This window comes from Amblyomma maculatum, unplaced genomic scaffold (genome assembly GCF_055883805.1).
Source record: "Amblyomma maculatum isolate TAMU_Amacu unplaced genomic scaffold, ASM5588380v1 scaffold_22, whole genome shotgun sequence".
Classification (NCBI taxonomy): Eukaryota; Metazoa; Arthropoda; class Arachnida; order Ixodida; family Ixodidae; genus Amblyomma; species Amblyomma maculatum.
Window position 1 is genome coordinate 3,759,318 of NW_028146747.1, and position 21,263 is coordinate 3,780,580.

General features: G+C 49.1%; 1 pseudogene; it reads left to right on the forward strand.

Annotated features, from left to right (window-relative positions):
• LOC146171491 (uncharacterized) overlaps window positions 1-20,987 on the forward strand; it is a 64,324-nt pseudogene extending 43,337 nt beyond the window's left edge.
• Window positions 20,988-21,263: the final 276 nt, after the last annotated feature.

Consider the following 21,263-nt stretch of genomic DNA (forward strand, 5'->3'; position numbering starts at 1 on the left):
TGAGTCGATACTTTGGGCCATGCAAAATCCTTCGCCGCGTCGGACCACTGGACTATGAAGTCATTCCCGGCGGAACGTCAACATCACAACGGCGACGTGCACGCCCAGAAATTGTACATGTACGACTGAAGCCATATCACGCGCGTTAAAGAATCTGTGGTGTTTAAACTTTGCAGTGTTTATGTTTGTTTCTTTGTTTTGGAACATCGAGGCGATGTTTTTTAAGGGGGGAGTAATGCCGCGAAACCTTCAAAACTGTATTTGTCTTTCAACAGCCGCCGGCATACAGGCTTATCACTCTGATTCTGGATAGCTTATCAGTTGCGTAATCTTTGTTAATGCTCGATGTCGCGAGTCACACCTTTATCAGTTTCGTTGTAGCGCAAGATGCACCGAGATCTATCTCGAAGATTCCGGCCACTCGTCTGTCTTTCCACAATGTTCCAGCCCGTGCTGGTAGCTGTTTGCGACGTTATCTAGATTGCTCTGTGCAGCCTTTAAATTGAGCGTTAACGGCTGTGACGGGCATTTTTGTTCGACGATCGACGAGCACGTTTGCTTTTATCACCGCCACCGAGTTGCTTAGTTCTTTTGCGGGCGCAAGTCAGCCCAAATAAAGAGTTTCTTTAGTGCAATCATCGACCCCTTCATTTGTGTCGACGACCTCGTCACCACTACGTGACAATATTCACCACTTGTGGGTTTGCCCGCCACTGAAGCCGACAATATCGGCACCTGACGGCAGTGGGCCATTCGCCGAGCAACCCATCTTCGTACATTGCTTGCGCGCAAGGGCCTTATCATCGTTCTCTCTTGAATTTTATTAGAACACAGCCAACCTATTTTCTTTCATTTATTACGCCTTTTAATTTTTGTTTTACATATTCCTTTTATGCCCTAGCTGAGACAATAAACAATGTTATTGCCTTTGCCGCCGCGCTTGATGTTGCGCTCCCACTTTTGCCTCTTCCCTGCGTCTTTCGGTGTCCTGAAGAGTGAGCATTTCACCTTGCACGGGCGCTACCCGGTCTTGCACCCGGGCAAGAAACACGTGCTATCACGCTTACCCCGTTTTCTGGACATGACGCGATCACATATCCATAAAAAAGGCACACATGCTAGCTAATTATCGCGCATTCCGGCTCGCGAGCGAAGAGAAGTGCACATGGTGCACGAGCCTTGCCACGGCACCAACGGATCAGTGCGGCGCAGACTCGTAGTACGGTGGTACGGCACAACCGCCAAAGCACCACGTACACAACGCGACCACGCTCCGAAGGCGTCGCCCCCTGCGCTTTCATACGGGAAGCGACCAACCGGCTCGTAGTGAACCCCGCTCGGACGGCAGACTGGCAAATACCTCTAGGGACTCTAGTAATTTGCCTCACAGTTCGCAGGAGCCCTCATCATCGAGTTGATGCCGCTGGCAGTAGGCAGCTGCACGCGTTTTCTTCCAAGTTGCGCGACCAGTTGCAAGGTCTATGTACAACGTCAAAAACTGCAAAACTAGTGATGTTCATGCTCCCTGTGGACTCTGCAATTCATTGTGTTGAGGAGTTGCCATTTTCTTGAAGCCTGTACCTATAAGACTATTGATGACGCTGACTGGTGTGGTATCGTCCTTTTTGTTTCGGTTTCGGAACCAAGGTTTGCGCAGTGGTGGCGCCACCGTACTCTTTATCCGGTCCTGCACCCTCTCTCATGAATTAGAGGATTAAAGACTCAGTCTGCGTTTAGCTGTATTAGAGTACGGCTGTCTGTTTCTTCCTGCACGCCGCCGTTCGGCGGGCCACGTGGCGTCCATGGCGCCATGCCGACACAATAATCGGCAACATTATTGCCGACTCCCTTAATGTGGCAAATGTTCGTCATGAATTTCGATACGCATGGCATCTGCCACAGTTCGCCGGCTATGTGGACACCACTATTGGAATTGACAGTACGTTACACGTACGTGACCTTTCATGAAAAAAAATTCAGTTCCTCCCAAGTAATCGACGAAAGCGCTAAATTGTCATGTCGACAGCCAACAGTTTACACTCTAAAGGGCTGTAATGCTGCTCTGTAGGTGACACTTTGTCACTTTCAGAGAAAAAAAAAACTGATTGTCTACCGTAGCTTTTACTGATAGCAACTACAGTTATGCCCAAGGCATTGGCTGTGATGCACTGTGAATCTCTCGGTTGTGGGTAGGCAAGAATCAAGGCATCGGTGTGCCTTCCCTCATTTCCCTGAAAAGCCGTTTACCGAGAAACTCGCTGATTTGATGCTTAGCGCTGTGTCATAAAAACTTTTGAAGGCAACCTTGTTCGGGTGAGGTTGAATGCCAAAGTTTCGGTAATGTGATCAAGGAAGGTCGGCTTGTGAGCTCCAAACTCAGACTGTTCATGTTCACCAAAATTTCATGCTCCTCATGTTCATTCGGTAAACTGCTTGTAATATAGGTCGTCAAGATACACATGGCAGGAGCCAAAGCCATAAAACACCATTGAAAAAGTGCTGTGATGTCTATCAGGAGTTTCTCAGGCTGAATGGCTTGAGCAACAACCAGACTAATATGCAGGGAGTCGCTGTTATTGTTTTAGGGATGCTCCTGGAGGAATTAGAACCTGAGCTCACAAAAGGTAGATTTTGAAGACGATCATCGCAGTACATAAGCTGCCCGTGATATTTAGAACGTGACATACTGAGCACGGTTGGCTATTTTGTCTCTACAGGGTCACCAGCCTCCTGGTGTAAACTTCAGCACAAGAAAATGCTTTCCTTGAAGCTACAACAGGGTGACACCAAATCTTTCGTATGGTTGTGTTGGCCCTGTGTGGGGCTGCAGGGATTCTTTCTGCTGCTTATTGATATTGTGACGCCCAAAAATGAAGACAAGAGAAGATGAGGTCGACAAAGAAGCGGCTCGTGGTGAGACTCGCCGACGGTTGCGTCGAGGGCTACTGTGCTAGTGTGCTGGTGTGCTGTTTTGCTTTCTTTTCCTGACTGCTGGATCCTGTCTTGTCTGCAAGTCTGACCGTTATCTCTGGTGAGGCCATTTCACGTCGGGGGATTGGCCAGTATTTGTTTTAAACCGAACCTAGGATTCATACACAATTAGGCCTATAATGTCTCGAGCTTCCCCAGGTGGGGGTTCGGCATCCTGGTTTGCCAGTCTGCCGGCCCAAAGCTTGGACTTGGAATCTTTCGGACGAAATGGAATAAGTATAATACCGGTGACATTTGTAACAATTGGGGATGGATTCCTGAAGTAGAAAAATCCAAAAATAATCCAGGAGCAGCTAAAGGCTGTCACCCCCCACTACCTAGAAATCTCTGAGGTGCGTCCGTTTGGCAGGAGAGGTATCCTATGTAAGTCCTCGAATATACAGTGTGTTTCGGACTTGCTTCGATGCACATCGTTTGCCTCACTGCCAGTAAAACCTTTTATACCTGAACAGCTGGCGAGTGCAAAAGGTATTATACGCGGCGTGGTTTCGCCGGCGTCTCCGCAAGAAATGATTGAGGAATTTAATGAGGCTGGCATTGGCATCTTATCACTATTCCGTTGCAGCAGGGATGCTGGTGGCTCTATAGTGCCTACAGAATCGATGATAGCGACGTTTGCCGGGGCTAACTGTCCAACAGAGATTAAGGTATGACCCATTGTGTACCGTGTAGATCCCCTGCAGCCTCGCCTTTTGCAGTGCAAAAACTGCTGGCGATTAGGACACAGCAGCAAGGCGTGCAAATCCGCATCACGCTGCAGACTGTGCGGAGACAACCATTCATCTGACATGTGCACCTCTGCTGTGGTAATTTGCGCACTATGTCACGCAGTTCACCCTGCTGATGATGGTACATCCAAAACGCATAGATGAACAAACTGTTCTTAACATCATCCCGCATAAAAAGTGTTCTAGAGCAGATGCCTATGCACAGCTAGACCATAAGAGGAATTCGTATGCAGCTTGTGCAAAAACAATTGCTTCGGATGTGGAAACAGGCATGACAAAGTCGGTTGTCTCAGCTGTAGAAAAATCTCTTGAGGGTTTCTTCGAGCGTATGTTAAGCACGTTTACAGAAGCTGTGTCACAGGTCATAGCTACAAAGATTGGTTCGACCGAAATTGCAGCTTTGCAAGTTGGCAACCCTGATATAGCTGAATGTCATGCTCTTATGGTTGCTAGGGCCTCTGTTGAGGGAGATTCTACCCAGACGAACCCTGCTTCTTTTTCTTCATTGAAAGTACAGGGTCAGGGTCCTGTGGATACCCACGTGTCCACCGTTTACCCATTGGATGTAGAGATGACATGTTCAACCCAGAAGCGTCGCGTTTCTTCCTCTCCCTCAAAAGCCGCCCATTCTAAAACTAAAAGTAAAAAAGGTTCCCTAATCTTCAGCATAACATTGACGTCTTAAAGGAGGCTGTTACAGCCTCCCGGATTCTACAATAATCATGGCGGGGTTAAAAGTACTACAGTGGAATTGTCGTTCAATTGCATCTTCGTTTCACGATTTGCAGAATCTTATCTCAAATTTCAACCCAGACATAGTTTTATTACAAGAAACTGGGCTTTTGACAAATCGGCCATTTTCTCTAAAGTATTTTAGAACTTTTAGATCAGATCGCACTAGCGGCTGGGGTGGCGGCTTGCTAACATTAATTTCGTCAAAAACAATACATCGGGCGAATGTGTCACACAAAATTCTACGACAAGACTGCGAACTGCTTGCAGTTGATATCGCAATTCTACAGTCTGCTCCTCTCACTATTGCAAATGTCTACTTCCCAACAGGTGTCCGTACAACAGATTGTTTAAGTGATCTGTTGAGTTCAACCAACGGACTAATTATTGCTGGCGATTTTAATTCACACCATTTTCTTTGGGGTTACCGTTCAGATATATGTGGGCAGCGACTTTGGAACTGGATGTCTGTAAATTATGTGCATTGCTGTAATAGTCCAGGTATAAACTACATGCGAGCAGCTTCTAGGTCAGTAATTGATTTAACGTTAGCAGCAAATGGATTAAGGGTCTCATCATGGGCTACGGTGGATTGTGGTACATCTCAGCAACCACTTTCCAGTTACGTTTAATATAGAATCTACTCCCTTAGAGTAACTACTTGTGAACAAACATTTGTCAACCATAAACTCTTTAAAAAGTTTGTGAATTCCTCTTTTTCCTCCATAGCTTCATCTCAGCATTCTGAACGTACTCAACAAGCACTCTCTTCTCTGCTAGATGCCACTCAGCGTTCAGTGTTCAGTGTGAAATCGTCTGTCCCTAACAAAATGTCATGCCGATGGTGGAACGAAGAATGTGAGAAAGCATTCCGTCGTAGAAAAGCTGCGTGGAAGAGCCTTCCCCATAACCAGGGTCCGCAAAATTAGATAAATTATAAATTTTATGCGGCTTCATTTAAAAAACTATTCGTATAGCAAAGGATGAGTACAATGCTAATATGAATATTTATCTATATAATCCAATTAATCGGAAGGCATTGTATAGGTTCATGGAACGCAACCAAAGTTCTTCTCCACCACATGTAACCGAGTCAGAGGTGTTATCACCCATTGAAGCAAAAGAAAAATTTGAACAAATTGCAAACGGTCTTGCTATTCGCTTTCAAGCGCAAACGGTGGCTCCGTTACTTCGACCTACGCCACGTGCTGATTTCGTTACAGTTGAGCCACCGGAATTGCATTGTATAGCGGCTGCTCTGAAACCTGCAGCTCCTGGGTGTGATGGTATTACAGTGGCTATGAGAAAAGCTTTAGTGCAATACCACAGCTCGGAAGTGTTGAATATTGTCAATGTTTCTCTGGAAACTGCTTGGTTACCTCAAGACTGGAAAGTTGCAAAATTATACTAAGCCTCAAAGATCCAAAAAAAGGCTTTGATTTGGATAATATTCGGCCAATTTCTCTAACCTCCAATCTAGTGAAACTTATTGAACGCATAGTTCACTTGCGCCTCACAAACCATGTGATGACCCTGAATGCATTTAGTGATGCAAAAATTGGGTTTCGTCAATTTGGGGAGCAGAATTAGGTTAGCAATGAAGAAAGAAGTGTCGGCATTGGTCACTTTGGATATCGCCAAAGCATATGACAGTATAGAACACTCTGTACTGTGGAATAAGATAAACGAAATGAGGTCACCTTTTTACACGTTTGCATGGCTAAAAGAATTCTTAAGCAACAGAAAATTTTCCTGCACGAGAGGTTCTATAACTTCTGAAACTTATTACCAAACTAGAGGCGTGCCTCAGGGATCAGTGCTGTCTCCATTGCTATTTAATATATTAATGAGAGATATTCCTGTTCATCCAAATATAAAAGTGTATGTGTATGCGGATGATATTGCCTTTTTCTCTTCTGCACAAGATGTTAATTCCTTATATCAGCAATTGCAAGCCTACTTGAATGCCCTTGAAGTTTGGCTCGGAAAAGTAAAATTAATTCTCAACGTGAAGAAATCCTCAGTACTCGTTTTCCCACCGGCACACCCTCTTTATATTTCCCTTGCGTATTGCGGTTCACAAATCCCACAGGTTGAATCCTTAAAGTACGTGGGTGTATAATACCACTCCCAATTAGACTGGAGACCTCATATCAAAAGTAATTGCCTGAAAGGTGAGTGAGCCCTTGGTCGCCTGATTCGAATTAGCCATAAGAATTTCGGTATGCGTAGAGATACTCTTTTGTTCTCTAAAAAACTTATTTGAGACCAATTCAGGAGTTCGGCTGTGTTCTTTTCTCGGGCAGTCTTAAATACAAACTACGACCTTTCTTGCTACTGGAGAGGCGCGCTTTACGACTATGTTTGGGGTTGCCAAAAACAGTTTCAAATGCAGTCCTCTATTTAGAGGCCCGTGTACGTGACTAGAACTCTCAATTTGAGCTGCTCACTGTGCGAACCTTTTTACGAGCGCTGGAATCTCTGTCTGGAGTGGCTTCTCCCATTTTTATTACACACCAATCTCAGTTTCTAGATTATCATTGGCCGCAATATAAGCAACCACAATTTGTATTTACTCAGTTCTTGCTGTCCAAAATTGCAGTTTCGCTTATGTCAGTAAGACGTGTTGGCAATGTTCAAGCTACTTCCTCACTGTGCTTTGACCAGTCGTTGCCATCTAATGCAAAACACTTGACTACCACGGTAATAAAGGGACACCTTGAATATTATCTATTACAGTATCAGTTAAACAAAAGTGTGAGAAGGCTTGGGGAATAGGTGGGCTTCCCTGTACAGCAGGTGTTCTTGCTGTTTCTTCTCCTGCCTTCGCTCGTACCGAGTGGTGTTGGTGACCACCGCTGCGTCCGTGGCTCAGTGACACATTGCGGTGCGGAGATGACGACTTCCCTTCTCGGACTGTACACGTTTATTTACACCTTTTTACATCGACGTATTTACAATAATGTCGTCGGGTGCGACATCAAAGAGAGGGTTAACTGCAAACGAGTGAACGATCGGTGGTCAGAGGCTAGCAGAATCAGGCCTTGGCCTCCTGCTACACTTTAGGCCGGAGTCCCTTGAGACCTCCGTCAGCCTAGCCTCCCTCCTCGAACAACCCGTCTGCCCTCGACTTTCGTCCGAGCCCAACTCTCTTCCGAGCCCAACTGTGCTCTCCGTCCAACTGTCCCAACGCTCCTTCCTTAGCGCTCAAATTTCAGTTTAGTCCGTTGACCAATCAACGACCAGTCACTCTGTGGCCAATAACATGCAGTGCTTCAAATTGGGCTGGCCAATCGTTGTGCCACATATACCCCTTTCCTACACATGTCAAATAAAGCACACACAAAGCACGCACTAAGCGGCGAGTGGTTGCGCACACAAACACATACATCTGCGATTTCTCCCTCTCCAAAATCCTCCCACGCAAGCGGCGCCAAGCAGTCGCAAAAACAAACGGCGTCAACGGTTACACTTCCGAAAACGCACACATATAAACACACACCCGCAAACCTCAGTCCCAAACATTCCGATCCCTGCCCTTGGTCGGTTGCGCGCGGGCGGCGGATTCAAAGGGACACACAGGCGTCTTCTCGGGAAGACGTGTCAACAGCGCGTTTTCCCAAGGCCCGTGTTACGCCTCGTTTAGGGATTTATGGCCTCCGCGCCCTCTCCACTCAAACCGGGGGACATAGCAGTTAGCGCTGAACCCACAACCACTGCGCTTATGCTGTGCGCTCTAACTGCACGGTTCTGCCTCCCTCGCGGCACGGGATGGAGAGAGCCGGCGGCGTCGCCCGCTGCCATGTGTTCTGGGCTCACTTTCGAGAAGCGGTCGTCTGCGCGACCGTCATAAATCAGCCCGCGTCAAGCTGCCCCTTGACCTTGGTCGCCCCTTCGGAATCTCGCTTCTGGGCGAAGCCCGCAAACTTAACTGTATCCACGACACGTAGCTATTTTCACAGATGCCTCACAACGAAATGAAAAAGCAGCAATAGGGATTGACTCCCAAGCACTTGATTGGAGTTTTTCTGTACGGATCCCTGATTACACACCAATATTTACTGCTGAATTGCTTGCAATTGGTTTGGCCCTTCAAAAAGTTCCCGGTAACGTTACTCACGTAATCATACTCTCTGACTGCCTGTCAGTCTTAGCAGCATCAGAAAGCCCGAAAATGCGTCTTTTGAAACAAACCCTGATGATTTTCCTTCCGATGCATTTACAGGAAGTACGTTTTCAGTGGGTTCCGGGACACTGCGGCATCGCTTCTAATACAATGGCGGATTATTTAGCAAATTCAGCTCTCAATGGGCCTGTTGCCGAAGTTGTACCCAATATTATCTTGCTAAATATATCCCGTTTTGAACGGTTTCAAACGTTAAACTCCTTGAGCCATGAGCCACTCCTTGCAACTACACATTTTAACCATTTAAATTTCCATTGGAATGTCCGATGTTGTACCTCGAGGCAATGTGAGGTTTCCATGACGCTCATGCTTTGTAGAATTCCTTCCCTCAATCTTTATTTATGTCGCTCTGGGTTCACGTCGTCGAATCTTTGTGCGTCATGTAATGACGTGGAAACAATTCAACATTACATCCTCTCCTGCCACAGGTGTGCTACTCAGAGAAGAAATTATCTTGAAATACCTCTTACTCGCCTAGGATTGCCATTTACAGTTCCTGTCCTCCTCTCCTTAGGTGCAACCGTCAAAGGGTATGCCCTAAAACCGGTGTGTCACTTCATAATATAATATTGATACTGGAAGATTTGTGTGTTAGCGCTAATCTGTCTGAATTGTATTTTTTCTTATTAATTATTTTTAGTAATTTACAATTTTATTCCTTCTTTTTCATTGCTTTCTATTACATCGCCTCAAAATTTCAAATTATTTCAGTAACACTAGCCCCTAATCATTGGGTTATCTATATCATGCAGTTAAATCGACATTATCAAAAATATTATGTCACCTGCAACGAATTCTGGCCAATCCCCCACTGTGGGTATGTGCCATTACAACGAGGGAGAAGAAGTGGACACAGCTGGGTCTTCGACACTTCTCCTGTGTCAAATGAAACCTCGCTTGTAACATCTTGGTGAGAGGCGCTGGGTCACCGAAACATCGAAGACGGATTCCCAGCTTGAACCGCGCCGCAGTCGCCGCCATCCGATGTCTGTTAACAGCGACGCTCCGAGGTTCGTAGGCAGCATCACCGAGAGCCGCGGTCGTTCACGGGTTCATCTATCGAAGACGTGGATGATTGGCTCACTCACTACCAGTGGGTGAACCGTTACAATAAGTGGGACTCTTCCGCCCAGCTAGCTAACGTAGTCTTCGCGCTTAACGACACAACCCTAACGTGGTACGACAACCACGAGGACACTTTCACTACCTGGGACCGCTTTGTGGAAGAGATAAAAAAACGCTTTGGAGATTCTGACGCGAAGAAGCGAGCTGAACAAGCGTTCTTTTAAAGAGCTCACCTCGCTGGGGAAACGTGCACCAAATACATCGAGGAAGTCTTGAAGCTGTGTAAGCTTGTCGATGCTCGCATGACTGAAGATGACTAAGTTGGCCTTCTGCTCAAAGGATTTGCCATAGATATTTATAATTTTCTTATCGACAAATCAAGCCTTGATTCAGTGGCTCACGTGATCCAGCATTGCCGCACGTTTGAGACGCTTGCGTCGGATAACACCCAAGCTCGGACGTTTGGCTGGCGTTACGTCGGTGGCCGCTGTTGACGCTGCTGAAGTAACATCGTCTGGTGATCTGGCCTCCACGATCCGTCAGATCGTTCGCGAAGAAGTGAGCCGGTCCCTAGAACTAGCTTGGGGCTTCTCAGCGCTGCCCCCGTCACATCCGCCTTGTCCGTCTCCTGCAACCGCCTTTAATGCAGCGGACTTCGTTAATTCAGCGGACATCGATGAATACCGGGGACCGCAGCAACTTCGGCAGAGCAACATACCGAGAACATCCCCAAGGCAACGGACTCGCTACTACCAGCCGACGCATAACCGATATGAAAACAGTCGACGCCACGCTCTCAGTGGCGACTACTTGCCTGGCCACCTTTTCGCAGATCTCCTGTGTGCCATCGCTGCGGCCAACCTCGCCACCTCTCAAGATCATGTTCTTGCCGTCAAGCATCGCGTTACGGCTACGACTCCATGAACTACCCTGAGCAACAGGGTTACAATCCTGGCTCTTCTCGTCGTTCGCGTTACCCTCCTGATTCCGGCGACCCATGGCAAGCATCTTTGCGGGATATTTCACCGGCGTCGAACAGAAGTATGACACCACCCCCAGCTTCTGCGCGTGCCGTTCTCCATCGCCCCGGCGCCACTCACCGCCGCCGGAAAACTAGTCGGCGGGGAAACTAAGTGGAAGTTCGCTGTTACAATAGATACTCCCGCCTGTGTTGATATTACGGAACAAAGTCCACGTTTTAGTTGATGGTATTCCTGTGATGGCTCTAGATGATACCGGGGCCACCATATCCATAATGAGTGTTTCATTTAAGCGTCGCCTCGGAAGAAAAGTTATTTAAGTGGGATAAAAGTGCTCAGTTCTGTGGTGTGAGGGGCGAACTATTGCTTGCTGTTGGAGTGTGCAGTTTTAAAGTTTCTTTGAGTGGTGACGCGTTCCGTGCGGAAATGGCAGTGCTCGCAGTGCAACAATATATGTTGCCGCCAAAGATCCAATAGTGAATATAAATGGCAAAGCACAGGTCACAAACATTACTACCCAGAAAACGTCAAGCAAGATTACCAACTATAGGCACTGAAATAAGTGGAAACAAAAAAATACTACAAAAATGGTGGAGCTGCACAGATTGCGATAATCCACAATGTGTGACAGAGGCATATTATGATCTCAATAATGTGTGCGTCTCAGTGCGAGTACCGCATCGAAAGGGCACAGCACTGTGCCGAACAACTCGTCAAGGACATAGAAGCTGACATCCATCACCTACTGTGGGATTGTCCAGCGTTGAAGCCAACGCGGATCCGGCACCTGGTGGCAGCTGGCCTCTCCCCCCATAATCCGCAGTCATATTGTCACGTAGTGGTGACGAGGGCGACGACACAAATGAAGGGTCGATGATTGCACTAAAGAAACTCTTTATTTGGGCTGACTTGCGCCCGCAAAAGAACTAAGAAACTCGGCGGCGGCGATAGAAACAAACGTGCTCGTCGATCGTCGAACAAAGAATGCCCGTCACACTCGGCAGCGCTCAATTTAAAGGCTGCACAGAACAATCTAGATAACGTCGCAAACAGCTACCAGCACGGGCTGGAACATTGTGGAAAGACACCCGAGTGGCCGGAACCTTCCAGACAGATCTCGGTGCGTCTTGCGCTACGACAAAACTGATAAAGGTGTGACTCGCGACATCGAGCAGTAACAAACAAAGATTACAGAACTGATACGCGGTCCAGAATCAGAGTGATAAGCCTGTATGCCGGCGGCTGTTAAAAAACAACAAATACTGTTTTGCAGGTTTCGCGGCATTACTCCCCCCTTAAAAAAACATCGCCTCGATGTTTCAAAACAAAGAAACTCAAACATAAACACTGCAAAGTATAAACACCACAGATTCTTTAACGCGCGTAATATGGCTTCAGTCGTACAACATGTACAATTTCTGGGCGTGCGCGTCGCCGTTGTGATGCTGATGTTCCGTCGGGAATGACTTCATAGTCCAGGGGTCCGACGCGGCGAAGGATTTTATATGGCCCAAAGTATCGACGCAACAACTTTTCACTTAATCCGCGACGGCGAATTGGTGTCCAAACCCACACTTGGTCTCCTGGATTGTACTCTGCGTGGCGTCGTCGTAAATTGTATCGTCGGCTGTCGGTGCGCTGTTGGTCTTTAATACGCAGCCGTGCTAGTCGTCGAGCTTCCTCTGCACGCTGCAGGTAGGCGGCGACGTCAAGGTTGTCTTCGCTGGTTACGTGCGGCAGCATTGCGTCGAGCGTCGTCGTGGGCTCCCTGCCGTACACAAGCTTAAACGGGGTCGCTCTGGTCGTCTCCTGGACTGCCGTGTTATACGCGAAGATCACGTACGGCAAGATGGCGTCCCAAGTCTTGTGTTCAGCGTCGACGTACATAGCGATCATGTCCGCGATCGTTTTGTTCAGGCGCTCCGTAAGGCCATTGGTCTGGGGATGGTACGCAGTTGTTCGTCGATGGCTTGTGTGACTGTATTCCAGGATGGCTTGCGTCAACTCTGCCGTAAACGCCGTTCCCCTGTCCGTGATGAGCACTTCTGGGGCGCCGTGTCGCAAGAGAATTTGTTCGACAAAAAATTTGGCGACTTCTGCCGCGGTACCATTTGGTAGTGCTCTTGCTTCGGCGTAACGGGTAAGGTAGTCAGTGGCCACGATGATCCACTTGTTACCCATAGACGAAGATGGAAAGGGGCCGAGGAGATCCATCCCAATTTGTTGAAAGGGCAGGATTGGGGGCGGAATCGGGTTTAGTAGTCCTGCTGGTCTGTTCGGCGGCGTCTTGCGTCGTTGGCACTCACGACACGTCTTCACGTAGTGGGCAACTTCGGCAGGCAGTCGCGGCCAGTAATACTTCTCCTGGATTCGACGCAACGTGCGCGCAAATCCGAGGTGGCCTGCTGTTGGCTCATCGTGCAACGCCTGCAGAATTTCTTGCCGAAGGGTTTTAGGCACTACGAGAAGCTGCGCGGTCTTGTTAGGTGCGAAGTTCTTCTTCACGAGGAGGCCATTGCTTAACGTGAAGGATGATAAATGTCGTCTGAACACACCAGGAGGGGAAGCGGTCTTTCCTTCCAAGTAATCGGCTAGCGCTTTCAGCTCAGGGTCTGATCGCTGTTGTTCTGCGAAACTGCTGGCGCTTACCGGTCCCAAAAAGGCGTCGTCGTCATCGTCCTTCGGGGGAGCATCGACCGGAGCGCGGGATAAGCAGTCTGCGTCTGAATGCTTCCGGCCCGACTTATAGATTACAGTCATGTCAAATTCTTGAAGTCGTAGGCTCCATCTGGCAAGGCGGCCGGTAGGATCTTTCAAATTAGCCAGCCAGCAGAGCGCGTGATGGTCGCTTACCACCTTGAATGGTCGGCCGTATAGGTATGGACGAAACTTAGAAGTGGCCCAGATGATTGCAAGGCACTCCTTCTCGGTCGTCGAGTAATTGACTTCGGCTTTGGTGAGGGATCTGCTAGCGTAGGCGATTACTTTCTCCTGTCCGGCACTCTTCTGGACAAGAACGGCGCCTAGGCCCACACTGCTCGCGTCGGTGTGAATTTCGGTCTCGGCGTTTTCATCAAAGTGGCCAAGTACAGGAGGGCATTGCAGGCGGCGCTTAAGTTCGTCAAAGGCTTCTCCTTGCGGCGCTTCCCATTTAAAAGGTACGTCAGCCTTCGTAAGCTGCGTCAACGGTTCGGCGATCCGCGAAAAGTTTCTGACAAATCGTCGATAATAAGCGCACAGCCCAAGGAATCGGCGCACAGCTTTCTTGTCGGCAGGCGGTGGGAATTGTGCGATTGCAGCTGTTTTCTCCGGGTCTGGGCGAATACCGTCCTTGCTAACGATGTGACCTAGGAACCGGAGTTCTTCGTAGGCGAAGTGACACTTCTCTGCTTTTAGCGTTAGTCCCGATGACTTGATGGCTTCCAGCACTGTCTGTAGTCGTTTTAGGTGGTCTTCAAAGTTTGACGAGAAGACAACAACGTCGTCCAAATACACCAAACAAATTTGCCACTTCAAGCCTGCCAGGACTGTGTCCATTACTCGTTGAAACGTGGCTGGTGCGGAGCAGAGCCCAAATGGCATCACCTTGAACTCATAAAGGCCGTCTGGTGTGATGAATGCGGTCTTTTCGCGATCACTTTCGTCGACCTCAATTTGCCAATATCCGCTCTTCAGGTCCATCGATGAGAAGTACCTTGCATTGCAGAGCCGGTCGAGAGTGTCGTCGATGCGGGGAAGCGGGTAGACATCCTTCTTCGTTATGCTATTCAAGCGGCGATAATCAACGCAGAAGCGAAGTGTGCTGTCTTTCTTCTTGGCCAAAACGACTGGTGCCGCCCAGGGGCTGTTCGATGGCTGGATTACGTCATCACGCAGCATTTCCTCAACTTGATCGCGAATGGCCTGGCGTTCTCGCGGCGATACACGATAAGGGCTTTGGCGCAGAGGTCGGGCGTGTTCGTCCGTTATTATGCGATGCTTGGCCAGTGGTGTTTGTCGTACCTTCGATGACGATGAGAAGCACTCCCCGTAGCTTCGAAGCAGACTGAGAATCTGGTCTTTCCTGTTGTGGGTCAATGCCGGGTTGATGTCAAATGTGGGCTGACGGAATAGGTCCGGTGCGTCTTCCAGCGTTTGGTCGTGGAGGGAGAATACATCTTTGAGGTCGGTTAATTCGTCGAGAAAAGCGATCGTCGTGCCCTTGTTGAGATGCCGGTATTCTTCGGTGAAGTTTGTTACCAGCACCTGAGCTTGACCTCTCCGGAATTTCGCGATGCCTCTTGCGATGCCGACACCTCGTTCTAAGAGCAATTGGATATTTCCTTCGACGATGCCTTCAGCGGTTTCAATGTTTGCGCTACCTACGCAGACTGCGATGCTTGATCGGGGCGGGACGGTCAATTCTTCATCGAGGACGTTTAGAGCGATGTGTTGCATCGACGTCGTCGTAGCAGGAATGGCTTTGTCTGCAGAGAGCTTGATGAGCTTGGATCGCAGGTCGATGATAGCCCTATGTTCATTTAGGAAGTCTATACCTAAAATCACGTCGCGGGAGCACTGCTGCAAGACCACAAAGCTGGTGGGGTAAGTACGCCCATTTACGGTTATTCTTGCAGTGCATCGTCCCGATGGAGTAATCAGGGTGCCACCTGCGGTGCGAATCAGCGGGCCATTCCAAGCGGTGGTAACTTTTCTGAGCTGAGAGGCTAACGGTCCACTAATGACTGAATAGTCAGCTCCGGTGTCTACTAGGGCAGTGACTCTGCGACCGTCGATATCAACTTCAAGGTCACTTGTTCGCGTCCTCGCATTGCACGTGGGCCTTAGTGTCCGATCTCGGCTTCGTCGTTTCTTCAGGTCATGGCCGGGGCATACCGTTGTTACTTCGCTGGGCGGCGGTGTCTGCTTGCACTCTGGTCGTGTTGTCGGCGATGTCGTCGTGTGGAGCGGCGATGAAATGGTTGCGTCGTCGTTAGTGGTCGTCGGCGGCGGAGGATCTTCTTCTTTTCGCCGTTGAGCAACCTTACCTCCAAAGGTTGCTGCCTTTAGTTTCCCCTACGGGGGCTTGGGGACCTTCCGCGCACACTACCATCATAGTTACGTCCTGGCGACGCAAAGCGGGCCCTGTACGGCGATGGAGACCTGAATCGACGGCTTGGTGGCGCAATCTCACCGCTACGCAGATAGTTGTCGATTTCTTGCGGTCGTTCACCTGGGCGTGGTCGTGGAGCGTCGACTGCAAATCCGCGGAGACCGATTCGTCGGTACGGGCAGTGCCGCAGAATGTGACCGGCCTCACCGCAGTGGAAGCATAATGGGCGGTTGTTCGCTGTCCTCCATGCGTCGCACTTCCTGGGGCTTGTTGGTCGTTGGTAGGCTTGGCGGGCGGGAGCCAAATGACGGTTTTCAGGAACAGGCCGGTAGCGGCGAGGGCTCGGAAAGTCATCACGTCGGGGCGGAGGGCGACGTAATGCACCAGCGTAGTTCATCGCTGTTGCCTCTTGTGCTGGAAAAGTCGCAGCCGTCGCTTCAGGAACGCCCAGCGCCTGCTGGACTTCTTCACGGACGACGTCCGCGAGTGTCGCCACCTGGGGTTGTTGCGATGATGGCTGCATTCTGCGGAGCTCTTCTCGCACGATCTCCCGGATGATGTCCCGAAGGTTCTCCCCGCTTGCAGATGCGCTGGGGTAGTCGCATGAGTAGTCTGGTTGAAGTGGTCGCTCGTAGTGGCGCATCCGGGTGTACAACGTCTTCTCGATGGCAGACGCTTCCGTTTCAAATTCCGCCACTGTTGTTGGCGGATTTCGGACAAGATTTGCAAAAAGCGATTCTTTGACGCCTCGCATTAAAAATTTGACTTTCTCAGCTTCAGTCATGTTAGGGTTAGCGCGGCGAAAGAGGCGCTTCATCTCTTCAACGTACGCCAGCACAGGCTCGTTAGGAAGTTGAAGTCTTGACTGAAGGAGGTCCTGGGCTCTTTCTTTTCGGACGACGCTTGAAAAGGCAGTCAAAAACGCTTCCTTAAAAATGTCCCAATCCTTCATAGCTGCCTCATGATTTTCGAACCAAACTCGGGCATGTCCTTGAAGAACGAAGTAGACTTGCCTGAGTTTCGTGGCGTCGTTCCAGCCATTGAATTCTGCCACACGGTCGAAAAGGTCCACCCAGTCTTCTGCATCTTCATCCGGTCGTCCATGGAAGCAGGGGGGCTCACGGGGTTGAACGAAAACAACCGGTGCTGTAGGCTGGGCCATTGTGAGCGTCGATGTCTTCCGAGATCGAGTGGGGTCAGGCAGCAGACCGTGTTCGGGTTGTAGGCCTTGAAGTCGGCGGCTGGCTCGTTGACCTGTAGGATGGTTTTCCAGGGCGACAGGAACACGGCTTGGGTCTTCGCTTGAAGGATCAAAGGCAGCACCTCCACCAGATGTCACGTAGTGGTGACGAGGGCGACGACACAAATGAAGGGTCGATGATTGCACTAAAGAAACTCTTTATTTGGGCTGACTTGCGCCCGCAAAAGAACTAAGAAACTCGGCGGCGGCGATAGAAACAAACGTGCTCGTCGATCGTCGAACAAAGAATGCCCGTCACACTCGGCAGCGCTCAATTTAAAGGCTGCACAGAACAATCTAGATAACGTCGCAAACAGCTACCAGCACGGGCTGGAACATTGTGGAAAGACACCCGAGTGGCCGAAACCTTCCAGACAGATCTCGGTGCGTCTTGCGCTACGACAAAACTGATAAAGGTGTGACTCGCGACATCGAGCAGTAACAAACAAAGATTACAGAACTGATACGCGGTCCAGAATCAGAGTGATAAGCCTGTATGCCGGCGGCTGTTAAAAAACAACAAATACTGTTTTGCAGGTTTCGCGGCAATATGCTGTTTGGACACTGGGACCGCATCATCGTTCACTCCTCGATTTCATTGCATCAGCCAACCTTTTTTCATTCGTTTGACCACACCCTTCATCCATCATAACATTCCTTTTATGCCCTGAGGCAATAAACTTCGCAAAAAAAAAAAAAAAAAACTCGTCAAGAACGGTCACCGGTTAAAAGAAAGAAAATGTCGCCACCCCAACCGACGTTTCATCGGCCCCAGTGTCCGCGTTAGAGACAAGCCTCGTTCTCTCTCTCTCTCTCTCTCTCTCTCTCTCTCTCTCTCTCTCTCTCTCTTTTTTTTTTCCCGACGAGGCAGCGAGGCAGGCTTGCCTGCTAGAAATATGTACATGTGCGCTTCACCTTGTAGCACGCACTGTACAAGACTGGCACAAACCCGAAAAGGAAAAAGCAAAACACTCACCAAAGTGCAGACGCTCCGCCCGCGCCGGCTTTTCGCCTAGAATCCAAAAGACCTACGACTGTTGAACTTCTTAATTACGTCCTCCTCGCGCAGAAGCTGCCGCCAACAGCGGAGTCCTCCGAAGACTTCAATGCGTACGTTCGCGCTCCAATTTGAACAAAACAATCTTAATGATAATCCCCAGCGAAGAACCTACATACGGTGCTTCGCTCACAGTGCAAGATGCGACCACGGTGGCGGGAAAACGCCAACTGAACTGGCCCACCCGCGTCTACGTGCAAAGAAAACGGGGCGCAGAAAAACAGCTTCGGTGAAAAGGGGAAGCCGCCGCCACCGCCGCGCGAGTCCGGCTATGCTGAATCCAAGGCCGTCTCCATGAAGAGAAACCACGGAGAAGGCAGAGAGCAAAGACCCAGCAGGGAGCATCCTCTCTCCCTTTTTTTCCCCCAGCCGACAGGAAGCGACACTCGACCCCTCCCAACATGCTGGCACCGTCCGCGGGGCACGAGAGGGAGTGGGGTAAGGAACAGGAGCAAGGAGGCGGCCGAAACAATGCCACCTAGAGGAAATTTTTCCAGGCCAGGGGGGGGGGGAGCTCCCGTGGCCACGTGACTATACGTCATCGTTGTCGGGTTGTCGTCTTCCAACGCTCGTCTTCGGCACGGCGGCAGCTCAGTGTCATGTTTGGACGCGCACGTGGTCGCTGAAAAACGTGGTCGTTTGCTCGAATCTTTATTTCTGTGCGTGAACCGGCGACTGACATCGGTGTTTATCGCATGTTATGTGTGCCGAACAGAGCTGTGCAGAATTAGAACCAAATGCGAAATGCCTGGGAAGTTCCGTGTGCCGCGGTGCAATGGCAATTACAAGACAGGCCCCAAAGTGCACGTCTTCTCGTTCCCTAAAGCCTACGAAGCAAGAAACGCCTGGATACGTGCAATTCCACGCGAGAACCTAGTCGTGTCAGCAATTTCTAGGGTGATACATTTTGCTGCTTATTATTTTCCCAGCAAGTTGCTTCTACCCTTGGGGTTGCAAGCTTTGATTACAACTTCTTTGTGGCAGGTAAAGGCTAAAAGCGTCACGTATAGCTCGCGATGTCAAGTAGCCGTACTTATGGTAGAATATATTTATCTTGTTTAGGTCTGCGAACGTTACTTTAAAGCTAAAGACATTATTCGAGAAGCAAGCTATATTGACCAAGCCACCGGCCCGTCACATTCGTGTTTGCGGCTTCGAACTGAGGCCGTACAGACGGTATTCCCCGATTGCCCATACTACCTGTCCAGAGTAGGGACTATACGAGAGGACCCAGAGAGAAAGCGAATGCGCTTAGACGCCGCTGCCCTTCAGAAAGTGCTCGCGGAGTCAATTATAATTGCCAAGAATCAAGACGAAGCAGACAAACTTTGCGATTATAAATCTTTGCCGAACTTCTTTCGAGACAAGCAGCTGACATTTTGGCATGTCATCGAGTGCAATGACATCATTTTGGCTCACATTTGTAATCATAAGGCTCCTTGGAATAAATGCTCTGTTATAAAAACCAACCTAAGTCTGACAGTAAACATCGCCAAAGCACCAGTGAAGCTGCTCGGGTCCAAAGTGCTAGGTCCGTCGGCGGTCGACAGCAAACGACGACCGCTGGATTTGTTTGAGGGAGTCGATGATTTTTACAGTGCCGTGAGTTCAAGTTCTGAAAGCTCAGACGTGGACATCTGCGAGACTGTCGCTTCTCTTCTGAGCGAAATATCTGCAGCGCAAAGAAATAACTACCCCACCATACAACTGCTGATCGATCAAGTGCAGCTAATGTCAACAAGAAAACGACGGCGCTACTCAGCACACGTCATGGTTTACTGCTGCGTACTTTTTAAAATATCGCCTTATGCATGCAAATACATACGAAGTCACGGGAGCATCATCATGCACCTAAGGACTGTTCGATCAATATGTCCATCACTCGAGTCTCGGGGTGAACCCCCAATTAGAGCAGCAAGGTGGCACATTCCTCCACTACTTAGATATCTGAGTTTAATGGAGTGATTCGAGTGATTGGAGCCAAACACACCCTAAAACAGCACGAAAAAACTGCCGGTTTCATATATATAATAGTAAAATGGTCCAAAGTTGTCAACGTCAAAACTCCTCTCAAGGGACTCAGACTAAGAGATGAATATCGATAACCCATCTACCCTTCTCCATTCGACTCGAGACTTTGCTTTTTGAGCGATTTCTTGGACTGGTTGCAGGAATGGAAGGAAAGGAGGACGGACACCTGTAATTTGTCTGATGAAAATTATGACGCTTTGGAGCCAGACGACTGAAGCATTTGTTGAGATTGCTAGATACTGCTTTGAGGAGCTCAAGATGTCCTTTGCGCTCCTTTGGAAGTTCCAGACCGACTTCCTAGAAAACCGCTATGGACGTTACCGACGGCTGGCTGGTTCGCAATATCATTTGCCTGTAAGGCAAATCTATGAATGTGAGAACAGATTGCGACTACAGAGCACACTTCCACAAATGAGCGCGATCTCTGCAACCGACAATGAGAAAAATCAAAATTGGGAAGAGCTTCAAGTGCAAGCAGCCGTGCCAAGTAGACAATTCAACATTTATGGGACCGGACAGGCGCTGTCAACTGAAGGTTGCAATTCCAGTCATTGCATGTGTGGCTGCTTAATCGGTGCACATCGCTCTGAAGAGGTTGAAATGCGACAAATGCAAAGGAGATCTTGACAATTGACAAGACTGTCACAGTTTCGCCTGACAATCACATGTACAGTCTTGTCAAAGAAATTGACAGGGAAGGGCTGGTTTACTTATTAATGCCAGCTGTGAATACTGTGGCTCACAATTACGTTGTGGTGGAAGCATTGTCCAAGCGAGCAGAATTTGTAAATGTCCAAAACCAGCGCCAAGTCGCTATGAAACTCACACTCCAACTTCTCAGCGATGAGCCTTCTGACGTCGATGTCCGTGAACACGGATACACGAGTGAGATAGTGCTGAAATATGTGTTGTGGTGCAAGACAAATATTCTCCTCAAAAATTTTTGCCGACGATTGAATGACAAGGTGTCTGATCTGGACAGCAAGAGAAGAAGCAGAAGCTGCAAACTCTGACCTATAAATGAGTAGAGCGCCGATGCGTGTAAAAAACACATGACTCTCTGCAGTGTTTTATTGCCTGAATTTAGACAGATTACTGCACGCTTAGCCGAAGCAAAACGTCAGGTGCGCGCTCTATTAAGCGAATGTGCTGAAGCGCCCC